Source organism: Meriones unguiculatus, chromosome 8, assembly GCF_030254825.1.
Source record: "Meriones unguiculatus strain TT.TT164.6M chromosome 8, Bangor_MerUng_6.1, whole genome shotgun sequence".
Classification (NCBI taxonomy): domain Eukaryota; kingdom Metazoa; phylum Chordata; class Mammalia; order Rodentia; family Muridae; genus Meriones; species Meriones unguiculatus.
Window position 1 is genome coordinate 119,534,537 of NC_083356.1, and position 14,344 is coordinate 119,548,880.

The 14,344-nt window shown below is 45.1% G+C and overlaps 1 pseudogene; it reads right to left on the reverse strand.

Annotated features, from left to right (window-relative positions):
• Positions 1-12,066: 12,066 nt before the first annotated feature.
• LOC132656142 (small nucleolar RNA SNORA17) lies at positions 12,067-12,182 on the reverse strand (annotated as a pseudogene).
• Positions 12,183-14,344: the final 2,162 nt, after the last annotated feature.

Consider the following 14,344-nt stretch of genomic DNA (forward strand, 5'->3'; position numbering starts at 1 on the left):
TTGTTTTTATATTTGAATGTTGGATGTTTTGGAAACAGTATTTGAAAAATTGGGCTGAAGCCAAGTTCTTAGTTGTAAAATGTTTACCAGTGGACAGGACTGTTCTCAATGTACACACATTAATATTTTGATCAGTTTTTACAATGGTTAGACTTAGTGCACATTTTATGTATAAATAAGTAAGTGCAATTAATCTGCTGATCTGGGTGTCCTGTGCCTTGAAGACAGCACTCAGTGCTTTAAAGGGATACTACAAAGTCAACTGCCTTATAACTTTGGCCTTCAAAATAGTGAAAGTGTATTTGTATGTTTAAAACTACGTGTGAGATAAAGTTAGAATGTGTCAAACATTTTCTAGAAAGTGGTTCTTGGGACCAGTGAGATGACTCAATATATAAAGGTACTTGCTACATAATCCTGGCGACCTGAGTTGAGTCGTGGGCCTGGAACCCATGAGAGGTGGAAGGAGAGAGCCACCCTTAACGACGTTGGCCCCTGAACTCCACACATGTATGCACACAGAACATTCAACCAGGTACGTGCACTAGTAAGTAAAAAGAAAATAACATTTTTATTTTTTTGAGACAGCCCCCTTTAGCCCAGGTTGCCCTTGAAGTTGTCATAGCTAAAGATGACCTTTTTCCTGCCTCTGCCACCCAAATACTGGGAATACACGTCACTTCCACCATATGCTTGGTTTGTGCTAGAAAACTTTTTAGGAAAAATCCATGTGTCAGTGCTACATGGCTGCTGTGGAGGTCAACATTGTGGTGTTGGTTCTCTTCCTTCTGTACGTGGGTGGGTTCTAGGGAGCAAACTCGGGCTCTTAGCTTCTGTGGAGAGCACTTTAGCTCAGTTATCACACGGATCCTGAAAAAAAAAAAGGAAAAAAAATTGTTTTATGTGTATGGGTTTTGCCTGCTTTTATAGTCTGTGCATACCTGGGCCCAAGGAGGCCAGAAGAGTGTGTTGGATCCTCTGGGGCTGGAGTTAACAGTTGTAGGCCAAAGTGTAGGTGCTGGGACTCAAATCTGGGTCCTCTGGAAAGCAGCCAGTTCTGCTAACTGCTGTTTTTCAGTGCTGTAGCAACCTGGAAAACGTGTGTGTGTATACATATATAGGTATATAGGTATGTGTATATATATATATACACACACGTATATACACATATATACACACACTATATATATACTTTACGTATTTGAGTTCCCTGTCTTCATGCACATTAGAAGAGAGACTCAGATCCCATTACAGATGGTTGTGAGCCACTATGTGTTTGCTGGGAATTGAACTCAGGACCTCTGGAAGATCAAGCCAGTTGTCCTAACCACTGATCCATCTCTCCAGCTTGCTGGAGAGCACTTAAAAGGTCCATTTGACTAGCTTTATTCTTGACCCGATGTTTTTGTTTTGAGACAGCTAAGTCGTGATGATTATATAACCTTTGTTATAGTCATTTAAAGTTCAGCAAATGAAGCTGGTCAGTGGTTGCACAATGCATTTTAATCCTTAGGACCTGGAAGGCAGAGGCAGGTGGATCTCTGGGTTTGAGGTCAGCCTGGTCTAAGAAAGTGAGTTCCCAAATGGGAAGGGCTACAAAGAGAAACCCTGTCTCAAAAAACTAGTAATAAATAGCTAGGTAAATAAAATTGAGCAGGAGAAGCAGGCTTTATATAAGAAACTATTGTTCGTATTCTGCGTATTTAATACTTGCCTGGAAAGATTGTATATGCTGTTGTAAGCCTCCCAAAAAAACCCAAAACAACATAATAAAAAAAAGCAAAAGTATTGTATGAACTACTAATAATGAATAGTATTTTGGGGGAAAAGTAAGGGCAGTAGGCCTTTTCAGATCTAATTGTAGTTTAGAATCTAGAACGTCTTCAGTTTCCTAAGGTTTTTGTTTCATTATAATGTATTTAACATTTGAATTAGAATTTTGAAATTTTGGTTTTAAAAATTGATACCCAGTATACTACTACAGTTTAAATTTTGTGAGGCTGGTAAATATTTTCAGTGTAAATGAACTGACCAGTGCTTAAAACTTACTGCTAGTAAGTAGTAAGTGTTTTTTTTTTTTTTTTTTTTTTTGTGACAGCAGGAAAACCGTTGATACCCTGGGAACAAAATTTGGTGTTAATGGCTCATCTTTAGTGTTACAGTTAAAAATTGTGATTGGTCTCTTGCCTTGCTTATGTGTACACATAACCAAATGTTTACATAGGTATTTGTTGCACTTGCAAGGTGCTGTGGGAACTGTTCACTATTTCTACTGCTCTGGGCGGCCGTTGACTTTCTCTCTAGAATATTAAATTCATTCAAGCCCAGAATTTCTAAACACTAATTTTAAGCTGAGGATTGTACCTTGGGAAATGAGCACCCTCTAGGATAATGAGATTGGAAGAACAGCCAACGAGACGCCCGAACACTGTAGAAAGTGTGCATTACGGGCAACAGTGAAAACGAAGAGGATGCCGGTCTTAGGCCAGAGTCCCTACTGAATAGCTGGAGAGGGGGTAAAAAGTGGTCATTGAGGGTGTGGGAAGACTGTAGAGAAAAGAATGGAAGAGTCTTAAAGGTTAGGAGCTCATTGGTGAATTTTAATATTGGAGAAAACATTTATGCTTGAGTACTAAACAATATAAAAATCAAATTGTAATTAAGCTACCACCCATTAAGTAATTTCCTTTTAACATTCGAAAGAGTTTTAAAGATATTTTTTAGTCTATAAAACCTCCACAATGTATTTTAAAACCATATTCAGGCTGGTTGTGACACGCCTTTAACCCCAGCACCCAGGAGACAGAGGCAGGCAGATGTGAGTTCAAGGCCAGGCAGGACTGGACAGTGAGGCCTTGTCTCAAAACAAAATTGTCATGTTTTGTGATGCTTAATAAACTTAGGGCCTTGAGTGTACTATGCAAGTACTTTGCTACTGAGCTACATCTCCAGCCCTTAGTGTTGAAACTGGGTGATCTGCTTTTATATTTTTATTTTTAGTTTACGTGTTTACTTTTGTTAAGTATATTTTATGTGCTAATTTTGGTTTTAAAAAGCATAGGTGAAAGAGAGGTGTTACTAGCACAGCAACTCACAGCCATGTGTAATCTGCAGTTTCAGGGGTTCGGCACTGTTCAGGCCCCCATACACTGTCACATTCTCTGCACCTACATAAATGCAAGCAAAGCTGGATCACACTGGGATGGGTGGACTTGGCTTCAGTGACTGGTTAGGGAATTTTGGACCCCATGTTGTCTGACCCAAGTCCTAGACGCAGCTCTGCTGTCACGGTCAGCTTTGTAGAAATTGTAGGACTAATATTCTTCCAACTGACATTTGGGAGCACTTAATATAAAATGATCATTTCATGATTTCTAGTCTAAGCATTCTGGGTAGAGGCTAATGATGACTACAGTTACCTTTCTGGCTTTAACAAAATTCTGTGTGGTTTCTCTAGTTTCATGTGCTTGTTTCATTGTAACGGTACAGTTCCTTTATTTAAAAAAGTTAGGAAAAGGCTAGTTTTTGTTTCTCTCTCCTTGAACGTGATCCTTTAAGGGTTAGAGCATAACCCTGCTAAGTGTCCGCAGATGTGGCGTCTGGAGTGCCTACCCCCAAGCACTAGAGAGCCTAAGTGCAGCCCTGAGGCTGCTCGCTTGGCGCAGTTCAGAGGACACCTAGTAAACTTTTAAGACATTCACAGAAAGAACAGAGGCCCTTCCTTGCTTACACTTTGGTGTTGAAGCTGAGGGTTGCTTGATTGGCTAAATTCAAGAAGAAACAATACCAAAAAATTGCTTCTGGGGTTTATGTTACTGGCCAAAAACCTAAATTTACTCTCACTGGGAGTCAGTGAGTCAGCCCTGAAATGGAAACTAGAAACTAAGAAACTGTAACGTAGTCACAAACCTACTTTCTAATCCGCTGGTAAAGAGGAACAAGGAATGTACCTTTGAGGGTGCTTGCAGATGCAGCGTAGAAAGGTCAGTAGGTGTAAATGCCACCCAAACCAAAGTCGTGTGTCGCCCTGTGGGGTGGCTCGCGTTCTGAGAGAAGAAAAGGGAAGGGTTTCTGAGGCACTGTGTGCTCCAGAATTGGAGTTCAGGATGGGGCGGGTGTGTGGGAGGGTGGAGGCTGAGAGGGAAGAGTTGAATGCATCAGCAGGGCGAGGAGGAGGCGAGTGGCGTAGTGTGTGCCGGGGAGTGGTGGTGGGCTTGACCCTCACCTGTCGGTACTGCCTGATCTCTCGACAACCTAGCTGGGAAGAAGTCCGCCACAGCTGCGGCGGGAGGTCTTAACGTGACTCCAGGCTAGCCTTCTGGTTTCCAGCTCCTGCTTCTTGATGCTTTCCCCACAGCTCTGGGCGCTACTAGCCAAGCAGTCCGCAAGTTCAATTTCCTTTCCATTTTCCCGGAAGAGCAGGCAGAGAGTGACGGGATCTCCGTGGTGCTCAGCACTGAACTCTGCAGAGCAGCCGCAGGTTGCTAACTCCTTTGTTTTTTTAGCAGCTCTCTTTGCCTCGGTCTCCCGCCCGGCCTATCAGCAGGCAGCGAGGTGAGAGCTTTGACTCGTTTGTCTCAGCTCCAAGGCCAGCTTTTGACAGAATTACCTACACTCTTCACTTCGCCCAGCCGTAATAAGTCACTGTGCCTTCTGGTTTCTGCCCCATACATACTCTACTGAAAGTGCTGATGAGGTCGACAGCGGCAAACCGCCTAAGCCTGCGTATCCTGCCATCACGCAGGGCGTCCGCAGCAGGCGGCTCCTCTCCCGGTGGAACAGTACCCCCAGTGACCGACTGACAGCTAAGCTTTTTTCCTTACGTTTCCACAGAGCAACGCTACTAACCACACATTTCAAAACATGTGCCTGGCAGGGTGGTGGTGCATGCCTTTAATCCCAGCGTTTAGGAGGCAGAGGCAGGTGGATCTCTGAGTTCAGTGCCAGCCTGGTCTACAGAGTGAGTTCCAGGACAGCCAAGAACCCTGCCTCAAACAAAACAACATGAACTTGTGGGGGTGTTTCATATTCAAATTATAACTATTTTACAATGCTTTGCTTATCCATTCACCAGTTTCTAACTTTCTGTCATTGTGAATAAGGCTGCTTATGTATATTTGTGAACAAGGATTTATTTGGATTGCTGTTTCAAACTCTTGGAAATATACTTCAGAGTAGAATTTTTAGATCTATTGTTCTCCTGACTTTTTTTTTTTTTTTTTTTTTTTAGACACAGTGTTTTTCTGAGTAGCCCTGACTGTCCTGGAGCTCAGAGATCTGCCTGCCACCACCTCCCAAATGCTGAGTTTAAAGGTGTGTGCCACCACCGCCCGGCTGTGCCCTTTTTTTAAAAGGAGATCAGAACATTTTTCTGGATCTCAGGATGTACAGTGAAGCTTCGGCCCTGCACCTGCTGTGCTTGCATTATATTCTGCCCATTTGACCTGCATCTCAGCATGAGACAGGAAGCCCCAGCCAGCAAAATGCCTTTGGAAAGATCTGCCTGCTGTGCTGGACTGATTGGCTAGAGAGCGGATCTTGTGTCGGTTCCCATCCCAGGGAGCACCGGATGTAGGTAACAGTCACCAGCTCACAGCTAAGAACTCTCTGTGTACTTAGCTCACTCTTCGGCTTGCGCAGCTGGGCTAGGAGGTGTGATGCCCACTTCTAGCTCTTGCCCTGCTTGAAGGCAGCTAAGGCCCCTCGTGTTTCTCACATGTGGCCATGTCACCACAGCTGCTTTCCCTTGATAAGCCTGAACCTGGGGGGGAGGGGAGGGCCGATGACACACACCAAAAGACTTTTATTGGGAACAGCACTAATGTTGTCCGTTAAATGCAACCAGGTTATACTGATTTAATTTTTTCTTTCAACACCAAGATTATATTCTTGTGTTAGCTACAAAGTCTTGAGTAAAATTTGAACTTTATGAAGAAATGGATTTTGAGTAGAATATATGATAACAATGAAGATTTAGATTTCCCCCAGACATTAAGAATCTCCTACAGCATTTTTGTAGTGACCCAACAATAGCAGACCCATGTTCTGTTTGGACAGTAATTTGTCTCTGTTAATGGGAGGTTGCATTTCTTCAGGACTTGCAGGTTGGTTTGGCTTTTGTCAAAGGGGATGAAGTATCTAAATTTTGCCCAGCCCTGTTCTACACTTATCTCCACCTTCATCAGGACCACATCCCAGGTGGTTAGGAAGAGTGGACCAAAGAGGACTTTCTTTCATGTTTTTTGTATCCATGCTGCCATTTGTAACAGGAGAAGGTTACAGTTAGGAAAAATCCTTACCCACTTCTTCTCTTCTTTGTGAAACCCACAAAAGTTTCCATTCCCCCTTTTAATTACATTTTCTCTATGGTTTGGTTAAGCAGACCACATTGCTTGCTGCCTAAATTATTTTCCAACTACCAAATTGCTATGTCCCTGACAATTTCCGCAAATCATCTCCTCCATGTTTTTAGGAAAACTGTCTTTTACAATACTCTTTATGATGACATAATTACAACATCAGTGTCTACACATTTTGTTACAGATACATGCTGATTTTTTTTTCTGCTCCAAAAAAACTAAAGTAGTTCTCAGGCATTAAAAGGTTCTATCTACAGAGTAAGTATTGCACAGAACATTGAGGAAGACAATACAGAGAAAGCAAGGTCTCTCTGAAGGAAACCACTAACTTTAATTTCCGGGGACGCCTCTGATTGTTTCTGATTGTTGGAGATTGGTGACTTCCCCGCCCACTTTTGGATTATTTTACGAAATGGGTAGTTATGAAACTTCAGTGCTCAGTAACTCTTAGTTTTACTGCATCTTGTCGAAATCAGGTCTATTTGGAAACATGTAAATGGCCTTTGTTGTTAGTCATTACTTAGCAGTTGATTCACTGCCCTGGAAGAATTGTTTCTCTTCTTTTTGTTAAGAGCTCAAGATAGTAAACACTATGACAGTACAGTCGGCTAATGGGTATGGGAAACCCGAGGACAGGACCAGTGTGAGTGTGTGTGCATGCGCACGCACACACAAAAGAGTTTCTGAATTAATGGGTGATCTCACCCAAACCTCCGTATTTAAGAGGAACTAGGCATGTGAGGGCTTTCTTGTCCAGGCTGGTTGTTTTTTTCTCCCTCTAGTTTCACTGTGGTTTTCTATCTTTCCCTGTGATTTGCAGGCCTGGTTTTCATTTCAAATTTAAAACATGGGACTTAGTCCCTCAACAGTCTTAATTCTCAATGGTGGGATCCACTTGCCAACATCCCATCCCAGCGTGCAGGAAGACAGGAAGGTACATGGTGAGCCGTGGGGATAGGATCTGGGCTGTTGGTTGGTGTGGTGACAGGGAGAGACGGGGTCTTTGCCCATCAATTCTGGTGAGCTGGTGTGCCATCTGAGAGGCCTTCATAAAAGCCAGGGTGGAGTCTCAGGGCCTTGCCAGAACCAATCTGCTTTCCCCATTATCTGCTGCTTTGTTCCCTTCTCAAACCTCTTATGGAAAGTTTCCCGAGAAGTATCTTTTGAATAAATTATGACTATTTTAATGGATTATAGTGATATCAATAAAATTCATGGCCCCCAGATCACATTTACTTTTGGGAGTAATGGAGACTTCTCCTGTACAATGCCATGAGGATTATTTCATATAGTCCTTTACATCTGACATGAAAATGACACAGATTTGGGGACATACAAAATGGCGTTGCACTTCTAAAAATCCTGGGAAACAGGACTTTATTTTCAGTGCTGTAGTTAGTAGGGACACACAGAATGTTACAGGGTAGAACAGGGGCTGCTGAAACCAGATCAGAGGTCCACAGGAGACTTCCTGGATGATTTACTGATGATAAAGAGCTGGATGGCCTCTAGGCATAAATAAGATTACGGCATAATTCAAATGCTTGTTATGGTACTCCCCACATCTGGATGCAGTGCTTGTTCTGAAAATCTCCTGTCTCAAAAGTTGTATAAACTCTGCTTTCCCAGTGATCCCCTGTTTTGCCAATAAAGCAGCTTACAGCCAATCACTGACCTTGTGAGAGAATAGGGCTAGACTTCCTGCCAGCCAGGGGAGGAGGAGTTAGAGAAGGAAGTAGGGGATTCAGCCCTGGGCTGAGGTCTAGGAGTCAGTAGCTCTGGAGCAGAGAATGCCGAAAAGTGCAAGTATCTCAGGAATTTATGCTGGGAGGAAGCCAGGCTAACTTAGAGGGTTGAGGATAGAGTTGAAACTACACAGGACTGTGCTATAAAGCTTGATAAGTTAATAATATATGATTGGGTCTTAATTATTTGGGTGACAGCTGGGTTAAGAGAGAAACTGAGAAACACTATTTTATAAAAAATAACTTTAACAGTGGCCCACTCGGGTTGCCGAGGCAAGGGTTGTTCAAATTATAGGCCTGCGTAGTTCAAGGCCGCCCTGGGATATTAGAGGGACCCTCTTAGGAAAAAAAAAAAAGTTTGGTAGAGGTAATACCAAATTAGCCAGAAAAGCTTGCATTTCTATTTTGCTTACACTATTTCCTCAGGCTGTTTTGGAACCTGTTTTGGCACAAAAGTCTGTCAGCAAGTATTTGTTGCATAACTGGGGAGAGTTATGTGGTGGTTTGAATGGGAGTGACCCCTATAAACTAGTATATTTGAATCCTTAGTCCCCAGGGAGTAGAACTATTTGAGAAGGATTAGGAGGTGTGGCCTTGTTGGAGAAGGTAAGACCTTGTTGGAGGAAGTGTGTCGCTTGGGGTAGACTTAGAGGTTCCAAAAGCCCACTCAGGCCCAGTGTCTTTCTCTGCTTGCTGCCTTTGGATCAGGATGTAACGTTCTCAGCTAAGGCTATGGCTCTAGCACCATGTCTGTCTGCTTCCCACCATGGTGATAATGGACCAACCCTTGGAAACTGTAAACAAGCTCCCAATTAAACTCTTTCTTCATAAGAGTTGTCTTGGTCATGGTGTCTCTTCAGGGCATCAGAACAGGGACCAAGACAGGCTACTAATGGGCTGCCCTTCCAAGGAAACATACTGACACGGTGCCTTAATGCATTACATATATTTTGGGAATCTTTAAATTAAAAGTCCCTAAGCACCTGCATCCCATCATTGACTAGGGATTTAGAAAGAAAACACACAAGGAGGTTAAATGCTGCTTCCATCCTGAGCTTTCTTCTTGAATGGCTTCAGGCTGTCACTGAGAGTATGTGCTACTCTGAAGGCAGCAGCAATCTCGAGGGACACTGATGACCACTGACCCAAAGTGAGCCTCAGCTCTGGTTCAGAGCCAGAGGGAAAGCTGCAGCAAAAACAAAGCTACCGTGAGCTCGGCTTTGCTTCATCAGGAGACATTTTCTGGGGCTTTGTAGGCTTCTCTCAGTCTGTCAGTGAGCTAACAGGAGGCACGAATGTGTCTGCACTGCTCTAAAGAGAATGCACTAATTTACTCCTTTCTCTTGGTCAAGATGTTAGAAGTGGCCCTGAAAATTGGTAATGTCCTTAGAGCAGTAGAAAGAAAGGCCTGAGAGGCCATAATAATTTGCCTAGTTTTGACTCTAGTTTGCAGTGATCAGTTGGCAGGAAAGAGAGGAGTCAGGGTGACTTTTTTGGGTTTTTAGTAAAAAGGATTCTCCTTTTATTCCTTCCTCTATTATCCCTTACCTAAGAAACAAACAAAAAACCAAAAGCTTTTTATTGGTTCATTGTAAATTTCACATCATACACCCCCAATCCACTCATCCCCTCCTCCTCTCATGCTGGCCCTCGACTCTTACAAATTTCCACCCAACAGAGAAAAAAAAAAAAAATCTTGTCATGAATCTGTATTGTGTTACTGCGTCACACAGTCTACCCTTTTGTCCATACTTCCCTGCTTGCAATTGTTCATTGCAGTGACTCAATGGTCTCTGGCTTCTGGTACTTAATACTGGAACCTCACTGGGACTCCTCTCGGCTATCCTGTCGTGGCCCTGTGTCATGGTGGTCTTGTTTCGGATCTCTAGGACCAGCCCCTTCACACACTCCAGTGTAGGCTTAAAATTTTCAAATGCCTACTTTAAGGTTCTTAAACACCTCTAACTCCCTTCCAACACCCTGACCTTAGGTAGGGAAAAAGGCTATAGACCTCCTTTACCTTCTTCCTGCTGATAAGGGTCTATGAATTCTCTGGGGATTACCAGACTCAGTTGTCAGGATACCAGCAGTCCAGTAAAACAGCAAAGCAGCAGCAGCAATGTGAGTCAGCAGGGGTGGAATGATTCAGTAGAAGTGGCTGGACTCTGCCCAAACAATACAAGTCCACCAAAGAGGCGAAACTTGGACAAACAGCATGAGAAGTTCTCTGGAGCACTTCTCTCTGTGAAGACCATGGAAGGATGCTAACTGTTGCAAAGTGTGGCCATGCAACAGCATTGTCTCATTGTCTATGGTCTACTCTTTATCCCTTCTCAGAGGCCACACAGGGTTGCTTTACAGCTCCCAAAACCATGCCCCTTGCAGGGGGTGGTTTCCAGCTGACAACACATCAGGAGCCTTTTCACAGGGGTTGTTTTCTGAGGGGGCTGTTTTCCTCAGGGAGGTGGGAGAGGAGAATATTCCCTTCCCACATCCCACACTTGGAACTAAAACAAAAAAGCATGTTCACATGACGCAACTCAGTTTCCAAAGAAACCAGAAACCTCCACTTCATCCCAGCTGTTCATCAATAGGATAAATGTTGGGGTAGGCCAATTCAAAGCCCTGGATCTTGAGAGGTATCTGAGCAGGTCTGACTCTCCTTCTCTTATGCCCTCAGGGTCAGCCCACCAGCAACCTCCGTTACCAGGGCCGGCTCTCCTGAGTGCTGTAGTAGGTGAGGGGCAGGGCCAGCTCTCCTCTTGCTCTGATGACTGGAGGCCAGCTCTCCTGCTTGCCATTGGTGGCAAGGGATGTAAAGGGGTGGTCACTCTCCCTTGCCCATGTCACCACATGGCAGACAAGTGGTTGGGATGGCTCTCCCATGCTCATGGCCTCAGGGCTGGCACCCCTGCCCCCAGGGTCACGTCTACTGTGCTGCCCAGGTGAGGTACAAGGCCCGCTGTTTCAAGTGCTGCAGCTGGTGAGGGGTGGGCCTAGCTCTCCTCATGACCTCAGGGCCAGGTCTTTCAGCTGCTGCAGGTTGTTAGGGGCGAGGTGTCTCCCCCTCATCCATGCCACCACACAGGAGGCAGGTGGTAGAGGCAGGTGTCCCACGCTTGGACTCCCCTCCCCTCCCCCACAGCTGGATAACCTGTAACTCCTACAATATGGGGGAGGGGGCAATCTCTCAAGTACTACAAGCTGGCTGGGGCGGAGTCAGCGCTCCTGCTCTCATGCCCCCAGGACCAGCTTTCCCATGATGCCCAGGAGAGGAGTGGGGCCAATTCTGCACAGTCCTCAGACATTAACATGTCCCTGGGTGGCAGCTCCAACCAGGGACATTTGTCTGGCCTTTGGTGGTAACAGAGCCTGTTGCTGCAGGCCCATGGACCTAGATGTGGCCCAGAAGACCACCAGCTACTCACATCGGGCTGTTCCTCACTACCGTTGAGGCTCGGGCTCTGCCTCTCTTTACCGTGCCCACCTCCTTCTGTTTCTCTTTCTCTTTTATTTCTCCACCACTTACTTGCTCCTCTTACTAATGCCTGGGGTTTCTGAGTGTCAGAGGTCGTCTTAGGAGTGGTTTGGGGAGTGCTATGTCCCATTTGTGCATTATGGCACCAGGCAGAAGTCATCTCGGGCGTAGCCTGCTCTCCGAGGCCTGCACAGCTCCAGACTGGAGGTCCTCTCGGGCTAGGCCCCACGGTGCTGGTCTGGTAACCATCTTGGCCTTGCTCCTGGCCCAACCTGCCCAAGTGGCCACTGCAAGGGTGGTCTGTCTTGGACTCACTCCCACCTGAGGCCTTCAGCCCCAGGTGGGGCTCTCCTATTCTCCAGCTTGCTCCTCACCTGGGAGAGGGGTCTGTGTGGCCCTGGGTTGGCAGCCCCCTCAGGCTAGCCCCCTGTCCGAGACCCCTAGCACTAGACTGGCGGTCATCTGGGGCTCGCTATTTTCAGGGGATGTTAGGCCACTCATCATTCAGATGTTCACGGGTCAGAAGACTGAGCATAGACAGACCCGCCTCCCTCCTTTCCGCCACACAGCAGCCACACCTGCAGTGCCTCTGGGGGCAGGTGTCATCCCTCACTTTTAAACGCCCCACATGATGTGTCAGTTTGCATGAGGTCTGTGTGAGGAGTTTTCCGCCTGAGAAGAGCTCCATGCTGCTTTAACCTTTTGTCTTTGGCCATCTCCGAATGTCAGGAGGGTGACGGTAGTCTGACAGGGAGGCAGTGAGGCCTCTTGTCATACTTCTTCAGATGGAGAAGGATTATGTAACCAGTAAATGCCAGTCAGCTCTTGTTCCTCTAAAAAGGTGAAAAGGGATTGAACAGCATTTCCGTGCAGGGATGCCAAGGAAAAGCTTTTTTTTTTTTTAAGAGAAAGGACCTCCTATATCCCAGAATGCATCTCAACTTGCTATGTAGCTGAGGATGACTTTGCACTTCTAAAAAAAAACAAAAGCACAAAAGAGGTTGATTGGTTGATTTATTTTTGTATTGGAGAGAGTGTGTGTATGTACCACATGCTTAGAGAAAAATGACTCTCTTTCCCAAAAGACAAATTGTCAACAAATGGCCCCTTGGCTAGAGGTGGAACTTCGTGAGCCCCTCTCCCACTCATGCTGGGATTTTGTTAGGCTTGATCTTGTAAAAGCCTTCCATACGTAGCCACGGCTGCCACAAGGCCGTGTATGGGACGACCTTGTCATGTCCGGCAACTGTTTCAGAAACCCACCACCTCTGGCTTTCACAGTCTTCCTGCCCCTCTTTTCTATGGCGGCTGCTGAGCTGTGAGGAGCTGAGTGTGGTGCAGACGTTTCATTTAGAGGTGAGCACGCCACAGTCTTCTGTTCTCTGCCAGCTGTGTGTTTCTGTACTCATCACCGTCTACTGCTTCATCGACAAGGGCTGACAAATGGAGGGGGAGCTTGGTACTACGTCCACTTAACAGAATAACATCGTTAGGTTGTTCACGGCTTCTGGTATTATCAGGTTCTATGACCTGGCCAGCCACAGGTTTGTTGGCCTACTTAGTAGTACCAGGCCTGAGTTTTATCTTGTGCAGCAGGCCTCAAATCTGCTGTTTCGGCAACTGGGTAACGTTGTTGATTGCGTTTCTCTTAGCATATATAGAACCTTGCAGCTCTGCCAAACGCAGCTAGTAGGGATGAAGCTTTCAGTTCCGTACCAGCTTGATTTCTCCATGCCCTGTAACCCAAACATGTGATGTCTTCAACAATGTGGCTTTGCCATCAGGAGCCACAACAAATAATCTGTAATTTTGCGGGGGAGGGGAATGTAATGGGACCCCTCTGACCAACAACTGGAAAAAAGACAACAAATGCCTGGCACTGAGCCTTTTATTTGAGCCTGTAGTATCCGGTCAAGGCACTGGCCCCTTATGATAGGGTAACTCCATTTAAACTCCTTTTATATGTGTATACGCATGTATTTTCTGTAGCTTCTACAGTGGTGAGTTTGTATGTGGCTTTTTCAGAGCTTTCCGTGTTAGTTATTACTCCGAAGAATCCCCTTCTACCCTGCCCTCCCACCCCCTTCACTCCATTTAATCCTCCTTGTTTTGTTATTTACCCTTCCCCCTTCGTATCATCCACATTGTATGCCACTCCCCCGAGATGCTGCCCCTTACTAGTTCACTGACGTTGATGAGTACTCCAATTTAAACACAGGTATCTAAAGATTCGAAGATGGCGTCCACATATGAGGGAAAATACCAAATGTTTGTTTTTCTGGGGTCTGGCTTATCTCACCCAGAATGGTTATTGCCAGCTTCCTCCGGTTACTTGAAAATGTAATAATTTTATTTTTCATAACCGTGTACATGTACCGCATTTTCATTACGCATTCATCCGATGGTGTAATCCAGGTTGTTTCTGTGTCTTGGATAGTATGAATAGAGCAGCAATGAATATAGATGAGCAGATACTTTTGCAGTAGGATATAGGGTCCTCCAGGACTGCCGAGGAGTAGTACAGCTGGATCATTTGGCAAAGCTGCTTTTAGCTTCTTGAGAAACCTCCACATTGATTCCTATAGTATGTGCACTCATTCTTGCTAATACCGCATCCTCTTTTCAACATTTGTTGGGTTTTTTGTTTGTTTTTAAGTTTTAGCTATTTTGATGGGGTAAGATGAAATCTCAAAAGTAGTTATAGTTTGTATTTTCCTAGTGGTTGGTTAAGGATGTTGAAAATTAAAAGACAATATTTCTTA